This window comes from Callorhinus ursinus, unplaced genomic scaffold, assembly GCF_003265705.2.
Source record: "Callorhinus ursinus isolate GAN/ISIS: 27379988/994484 unplaced genomic scaffold, GSC_fseal_2.0 scaffold18, whole genome shotgun sequence".
NCBI lineage: Eukaryota > Metazoa > Chordata > Mammalia > Carnivora > Otariidae > Callorhinus > Callorhinus ursinus.
Genome location: NW_027397080.1, coordinates 19,905,882 through 19,914,233, shown reverse-complemented (window position 1 = coordinate 19,914,233; position 8,352 = coordinate 19,905,882). Strand labels below are relative to the sequence as shown.

The window sequence follows — 8,352 nt, the reverse complement described above, 5'->3', positions numbered from 1 at the left end:
GGGGGGGGGGGGGGGGGGGGGGGGGGGGGGGGGGGGGGGGGGCGCCTAGTCTCTTCCCTTCTCCCACCCTTAAGTGTGAGCACTGGTCTCGGCATTTCCGAAACAAGCCACAACAAGCTCTGCAGTGTTAGGAAAGGGGCTGACGCGACGAAGAAAACAGATGCTCCAAAGCAAGATGGTCTTTTCTCGGCTCGCAGAGCCTTCTCCAAGGTTATTAAGAGAAACCGCAGGCCCCTCTGAGAGCTCTCACGCGGGCTGCGAACCCCTAGCCCGGCTGCTCCGGGACGCCGGCTTCCCCGCAGGCAGCCTCCACAGCCAAAGGCCACGGGCCCCAGAAACCGCACTTCATTCCTGCGCTTCGGGAAGCCATGGCTCCTTCCCGGCCCGGGCAGGGGCGGGGGTGCGCAGGGAGGCGGGCCGCGCGCGCTGCGGAAAGTTCACCGCGGCGGCGGCGGCTGCGGCGGCGGCGGCAGCGGCGGGCGGGGGGCGGCCCCGGCCCGGCTCGCCCGCGTCCCCCTGCAGATTCCACCATTAATTAGTCCTAAGGACTGTCTACTGGCAACTTAAACAAAGCGAATGCCTCGAATTCCTTCCCGGCCCAGCGGTCTGGCTGCGAGACCAGCATCGGCCGGGACGCGGGCGGTCGCGGCGGGCCGACAGCTGCGGCGGCGGGACCCCTCCCCAGCCGGCCCGCGCCCCCGCAGCCCGGTCCCCGCAGCCCGGCCCGAGCGTTCCCAAACGTCCCTCCTCCTCGTCCTCCTCCTCCTCGGGAGCTCCTGGGCTCTTCCTGTAAGATCACTTCCTTCCTCCCGGGTGCCCGCGGGCCCCGCGCAGCCCCCTCCCCGGCGGTCCCGGCCCCCCGCCCGGCCCGCCGCTCCCCGCCCCCACCGCGCCCCGCGCTCCCTCCCCCTGAAGCCCAAACTCGACCCGAAACTCCTCCGCCCCCCGAAAATGTCCCCTCGGCTCTCTGCCCCAAACATTTCTCCTCAGATTCTCGCTCCCACCAAAAGTCTCTCAGAACCTTCCCTCCCCCTCCAACAGAAAAATTTCCAACTCCAAGAAATTTCTCAAGGTCTCGCCCCCAAAAATCTCCCCGTGCGAGCACTTTCTCCAAAATTCCGCTCTAACTGCCCCACGCCTCAACTCCATACCCCCCCAGCCCTTCCCCGGGTGCGCCCACCGATTCTGTCCTGTCGCCCCTGGGTGCCCCGACCCCTTGCCCGGGCAGGCCGCCCCCTCCGGCCGCCCTCCTCCGCGCCCGCCCGCCTCAGCCTCCCGCGCCGCGCGCCCGCCGCCTCCCCGCGAACCCCTCACCTCGGCGACTCCGGGCCGCGCTCCCGCCCGCCGAGGGATCCGGCGCTCCGCTCCCGGCGGCCGGCGCCTCCTCCGGCTCCCCGGGACTGACAATGAGGGGCGGGGCCAGTTGTGACGTCAGTGTCCTGGAAGGCGGGGCCTGTTTTGAGGGGCGGGGCTGACCGGCAGTCCCGCCCCCTCCGTTCTTTAACCCCCTTCCCAGGACTTGGACTTTCCCAAGTTTTTATTGCTTGCCTAGCTAGATGCCCCGGGCCTGTGCTAGGCGCGGTGCGAAATCGAAATGGCAGACAAGAAAGATGGCCTGCTTTCAAGAGGAGCACTCCCAGGAGGGTTGTGAGGATTAAATGAGATAATCCATGTAAAGGTGTTTAGCCCAGGGCCTGGTCTGGAGTAATCACTCAACGAATACTATTTCTATTACTCAGCAAATGTGGAAAAGGCGCTCAGAATAGAGGCATGGGTTCCAGTCCCCAGCTCTGCTATTAATTCATTGTGTGACCCTAGACACGTCTTTTTCCATCTATGTTCCTCACTTTTACCTTCTTTAAGATGGGAAGGACTGATGACCAGATGATCTCAAAAGTCCCTCCCATAATTCTATGACACATTTCCAGTGGAGCTACTATGTGCAAGATACCTAGGGCCCAGAGAAGGGGGGGGCCTTTGAAGGGAGCCCAAACCCAGCCACAGCCACAGATGCACTCTCCCCATAGATGCCCTCCCACGTGCTGGCACAGAGCTGCACTCACAAGCCGGGACACAGATGCGCGGAGGGTTGCTACCTCTCTGACTGCAGCAGCATAGCTAGTCTCTTAAGACATCTCTTGTGTAAGCTCTTTATTGCCTGTGGAATAAGGGCCAAAACCCTGGCCTGGTCTGGTCTCTTCCTACCTTTATACACACACACAGACATACACACACTGTGAAGTTTATCCAAACTTCCACTCGCACTCCCACTGCTTTCCCACATCTGCCCCATGGCTCGTGCTCTTCCGCTGCTGTCTCATCTCAACTTAGAGCTCCTCCTAGTTTCCCCCAACCAAGAGCCCACTCTCCCTGCTCTCAATACCCAAATACCTGTGCATTGTGTTTGACGCCCATGTGGGCATGAACACATTTTAACTTGTGTCAAATTGACCTCCTGTTTGTTTCTTAGCGCTTCCTCACTTCCTTGAGGTCAGAAACCACGCATGTTTCGTGGTGCCAGAAAACCCTGGAATTATACACCCATGTTCTGGCCCATGCTAGCTCTCTTTGGCCTCATTCTTCTCATGTGTAAAAATGGGGATATTGATATAGTCCTTGCAGTGTTTGTTCTGAAATCACATAAAACACTGTGGAAAGCACCGGGCACAGTGTTCCAGAAATGATGTAGTTGTCATTCTTATTTTCATCATCATCATCAATATTATCTCCAGCTCCTAACAGCACATAGCACACCTAGTGATAATCCTCCCAGTCATTTCATAGGGTTAGACTCGGAGGTCCTGAGAGAGGGAGAGGCTCACTGAAAGTCGCCTGCAGAACATTGTCATTAGAACAGAAACCAACACTCCAGTTTCTAGACCACAGGGGGATTCTGCGGAGTCACATCTGACACCCCAGGGTGTCTGTCACTCAGCACCCGTCCAAGTGGAGGACAGCTTCAAGTTCTCTCTGCAAGTTATTTGCAGCAGAGCTGACCCATTTCTCCCTCATGCCTTTCTGCTCTCACTTCCCTGACAAAGAGATAGATCTGTGTTCAACTGCCCTTGGCATCTCTGCAGTCCTCGAGGAGAGCTGCAGCAAGGCACTGGGCGTTTCCAGAGTGCTGGCCTGTGGGAAGAGGGAAAGGGCTTTGGGGTTCTGATTAATTTCCTGAGCTGCAGACAAGCAAATGGCTGTCCTGAAATGCCTGGGCTGGTTCTCAAGGGCCCCTAACAAATTGCAGCTTATTTTTAGAAGAGGAGATTAAAAAATGCTACTTCCCATGAATAATAGGCACGGCCACAGGATTGCTGCAGGCAAAGAAAAGGCCTTTACTGAGTTCCTCCTGTGTGGGGATGCTGATTCCAAGCATTGCAAACCATCAGCAGAGAGAACCTAGGACATACAGGGGAGGTTCTGAAGGTAGAACTTTCCCTCCGAGACCCACAAGCCCATCAATCATGTATTTGCTCATTCACAGCAAAGGCTTTGGCACAGAAAAGCTCAGGATGCAAATCTTGGCTCTGTCACTTACCAGTTGTGGGACCTCAGGCTTTCAAGTCTCTGCACCTCAGCCTCTCATCTGAAAAGTGGGAATAATAATAGTACCTATCTCATACAGTGGCTGTGAGGATTAAATGAAATAACACATGGAAAAGCTTAGTTTAGAGTCTAGCACCTCATGCATGCCCCGATATGGTTTTGCTGCTATTACTACTTCAACACATCCTCCCAGTAAGGCCTGTCCTGTGCTGGCCTTTGGGCTGACAGTAGGGTGAAGAGGGGAGTCCTGACCTCACGCATCTCAGTCAGTACAAGGAATGGGGTAGATTTTTGGTTCTAGGGACTTTTCCTGCAAAGCAATTCTGCTGTAAACATTTTCACCACATAACCCATTGGCCCTCAGGCAATTTTTCCATAAAAGATCAAAATAACTGGTTGACAGTTTGGTTTCATCAAACTGGTAGATAGTTTGGTTTCATTTCTCCATTGACTCAGGACTCCTATTTTTATATTATGTAAATCGTAGCCCTCATAATGGTCTGTACAGGGGCACAGAGTTTTGAACCCACATTTCCCAGACAGCTTTGGAACGGCGATCAAGGGACATGTGACAATATGCCAAAGCCAGACAACAGTGTAGAAGGCTTCCACAGTGCAATAGAAAGCTCAGTTACAAATACGCATCCTATTGTTTGGAGACTGATACCTCTCTTAAGGAAGGAAGAAATTTTAGTGAAAAAAGAAAAAGTCTGGGGCACCTGGCTGGCTCAGTAGGAGGAGCATGTGACTCTTGAGTTTAAGCCCCACATTGGGGGTAGAGATTACTTAAAAAAATAAACTTTAAAAAAAGAAAAAGAATAAGAGTAAGGTACGGAATTATAGGTGTAGTGGGATCTCATGGTTATAAGTGATATGCTCAGTACATGCATAAAGGTGGAAAATACAGAGAATGAAATAGGATGTTTTCACCTTTTTTCTTTCTGATTTGCTTTTCTGTGTGGTGTGTGTGTGTGTATAGCAGGAACTTTCAAAAAAAGACTCTACTAAATTCTAAGAGAGAGGGTGCTACGAGGCAATCAGCAGTGGGCATCTGAACCAATTGTGCATACTGCCATAGAAAGTTCCACAGTGTCCATCTCATTCCAGGGAAAGCCCCTGCCCAGACAATTCTCCTTCTCCCCATCTCCAGCCCTTAGCTACACTTGAACTTTCAATGCTACAGCCAAAGGCAAGACTCCTAACAAAACTTCCAGAAGCCATGGCAAGGCCAGTAGGAAAGACTTTAAAGTAGGAAGAATTTTTCTGCTGCCTGTCCTGTGCCCCTCCCAAAGAATAACAATATGTCAGCATCTTTTGTCTACTGCCTAAACTTGCACTTCTGTTTTTCCTCATATCTTTTCTGCAATTTAAATTTTTTACAAGGAGCATACATTATGTGGTCATCAGAAAAAATACAGTAAAGATAGGTATAAAAGGAAAGCTAAGCAAGCTGGTGTTGGTCCACTTTTGTTGGTTGCAAACAATAAATTATAACAATGTGGTTGAGGCCACTGCTAAATTTCATAGGAATCATAGGAAGTGAGAGTGGGAAGGGATAAAATTGCCCGCAATTTCTCCTACTGTCCCCCCAATGGCATGATTTCCGGTCCTTCACATTGCAGGCCACCCACCAAGACGTGTATTTCATTCATACATTCAACAAATACTTAGGGATCCTTTACTGTAAACGAAGCATCCTACTGGGCACTTTACAGATACTATCTCATATAGGTTATGGAGGTCATTATTCCCACCTTGCAGATTAGGAAAACAAGGCTCAAGGGAGGTGAAGTAACATGCCCAAAGTCTCACATCTAGTGGGTTCTAAACCGAGACCTTCACAACATCAAAGCCCATTTCCTAAAGGATGTGGGCTGACTTCCAAAGCGAATGACTTATGTCCTTGGGCAGCCATTATTGCGTGGGTGGCCTTGGCCAGGTCACTGAACTCTTCTCAGCAGCCGCGTCCCCATCTCTGCAAAATAAGGGTTTACCCAGATATTTTATGTATGGTATGAGCTTTTTAAGTCATAACACGTAATACAAAGGGAAATCGTTCCATCAGCTCTTGAGGGACTGAGTCTCACTCATATTTAGATCTCTTGGTGCTTTCTCCATTAGCATTTATCCCCTTTAGCACATTTAGGGTTCCTTACAGGAACTCTGTCATTACCCCCACCAGCCTGGGACCTCCTCCAGGACAGAAACGACACTTAGTCATTTCTGATCCCTTTCTGCTCCCAGTGCAGCATCTGGCATGAAGCCCTCCATTCCCTCCCTCTTTTATGTATTTCATAGTAAATGGCTGAGGGCCTAACATGGGCTAGGCACTGCACAGACTATAAGACAACAAAGGGCCCTGCCTTCTTGGAGCATGGCTGATGGGGTAGAGAGACAAAATAACATTAAATACAACTTGTTACTTAAAAACAATTGCATTAAGCACCACAGAGCATCAGGTTTGGGGGATGTGGAGTGGGAACCTAACTGAATCCAGGACACAGGGCAGGCTTCCTGGAGGCGGTGGCTTTGAGGTTCAGAAAGACTAAGAAATTTGCTCAAGGTCACACAGCCGCTAAGCACAAAAGCTGGGATTTTAACCTAGGAACGCCCGGGCTGCACCTTCTGGAGAATGTGGCCTTCTATCTCCTCCATCGTATTCTTCCCTCACTCTTATTGGTGAAAGAGGAGTAAGGTCTGTTTAACACTGGATGCTCTAAAGCAATGTTTTTCCCAGCTTTGGGGATCAGACACCCTTTTGAGAATCTGGTGACATCTATGAAACCTCTCCCAGGAATTATATGTATATGACACACCCACAATATCTTGCCCACAATTTCAGGGCATCCTAAGGCCCAGGTTTAGAACTCACACCATGGAGGACCATAGGACATCCATGGAGGACCATAGGACATCCATGGAGGACCATAGGACATCCATGGAGGACCATAGGACCTTAGAGTGAGATTCTAGAACCTCTGGAAAGAGACTCCAGGATTCCATAGGAACCGCAAATCCCCAAACAGACCCCAGAAACTCTATGGAAAGATTCCCAAGATCCAGGAGGAAGATCCTGGGATCCTGTAGAGAACCCAGGTCCCACCAGAGTAGCAGCAGGGCCCTGCAGAGATATTCTCCAAGGTGCGACAGGCTGTTGAGGAACCTTAAGTCCTCGTAAAGCTGGAGTCCCCACTGAGGAACCCGTGACCTTGGAAAGCTACGGTTCTTAACCCTTTTGGGGTCACTGACACCTTTAAAACTCTGAGCAAAAAGGCAATACACAACATGTTACACACAAAATCAAGAGGTTCACAGACCTCTGGGAGCCCCCGGATTCAGACCTCCTGTTCATGAGCTTTGACTAGAACCTGAACCCCCTGAGCCCCTCAAGAACCTGGACCAGGACCGCAGACTGAAGGGGCACACTTCAGAGTGCAGCAGACCGAGGGTCGAATTCCGGCCTCGCTGTTGGCTAGCCGTGACCTTGGACCACTCACCTACAAACCCTCAGGCCTCAGCGACCTCTCCCTCCCCAGCCCAGCCCCAGCGGCGTGGGCTCCGAGCCGGGCCGGGCGGCGGCGCCTGGGAGACTCAGCCTCGGTGAATCGGGATGTGCGAGCACGCCGCGCGGGGAGTGCGGGCGGCGGGGGAGGCGGCGCGTCTGCCGCAGGTCAGGACAGCTCCGCGCCGCAGCGGGCCTGGGAAGCCGGCAGTGCGGGGCGCGCTCGCGGCCTTTCCCACCCTCCGGGCAGGGCGTGCCCGCCAGCCGGCTTCCTGCAGTCGAGGGCCGGGGAGGAGGGAAGGCGCTGAGGGGCCCGGCGCCTGGCAGGCCTGGTTCCTGGCTTTCTCTCCACGTTTCCTGAGCAGGACCGCCGGGGGATGGGACCCAGCACAAACCTCCTTCCCGGGGAGCGCCGCCAGGAAATCGCGTCCTCGTTAACTCAGGTTCCTCCTCTCCGCCGGAAGGTGCTGACTGCCGTCCCCAAGCTTTCAGTCCTTACGAACTGGGTGTGATGTGACCCACTTACCCCGGGAGGAAGCCGCGAAATGAAACGGCAGACCGGCAGACCGCAGACCGCAGACCCCGCAGCACAGCAAGATTCCAGCCCCCCAGCCCCGTGGTGTGAGTGCATTAACTCCATCCTAGGGATGAGAAAGCTGGGGCTTCCAAAATTGAAATGACCTACCCAAGGTCATCATTAACGTATTACTTGGACTAAAATAAAGTGCTTACTACATTTCACTGTGCTACAAATGCTCTAAATATAATTGTGCCATTTAAGTCCTCAGAAGCTAGGAAGATAACATTGTCCCTATTTTAGAAATGAGAAAACAGAACCAGAGAGGCCAAGTGGCTTCTCCAATGTCACACAGCTAAAATCAACAGAGTTAGAAATTAAACTCCAGGGGCACCTGGGTGGCTCAGTCGGTTAAGCGTCTGCCTTCAGCTCAGGTCATGATCCCAAGGTCCTGGGATGGAGCCCCATGTTGGGCTCCCTGCTCAGTGGGGAGCCTGCTTCTCTCTCTCCTCCCCGCTCATGCTTTCTCTCACTATCTCTCTCTCTCTCTCTCTCTCTCTCTCTCAAGTGAACAAATAAACTCTTAAAAAAAAGGAAAGAAAAAAGAAAGAAATTAAACCCCAGTCTCCCATTTCCAGAGCTCAGACCATTCCTTTATCCTGCTTCCCAGATATCCTACTTCAACACATTACAGCCGAGTAACCTGAGGGCCAGAACCTTGTCTCATTTGTTTTTGGGTCTCCAAAACCCCACCTAGAGCTTGGCACAAAATAGGTGCTCAGAGATGACT

At 52.4% G+C, this 8,352-nt stretch overlaps 1 protein-coding gene across 8 annotated transcripts in view; it reads right to left on the bottom strand.

Moving 5' to 3' along the window:
* Positions 1–7,591, bottom strand: part of LUZP1 (leucine zipper protein 1) — a 100,532-nt gene extending 92,941 nt beyond the window's left edge. For 4 of the 8 annotated variants that reach the window (XM_025856880.2, XM_073903203.1, XM_073903204.1 and 1 more), the window contains exon 1: positions 1,315–1,397. The gene's annotated coding sequence lies outside the window, so the exon portion shown is untranslated. Of the gene's footprint in view, positions 1–1,314; positions 1,398–7,040; positions 7,152–7,440; positions 7,490–7,571 lie in introns of those variants that run through there. The other 4 variants (XM_073903198.1, XM_073903196.1, XM_073903195.1 and 1 more) reach the window with 4 other exon arrangements.
* Between the last annotated feature and the right edge of the window lie 761 nt (positions 7,592–8,352).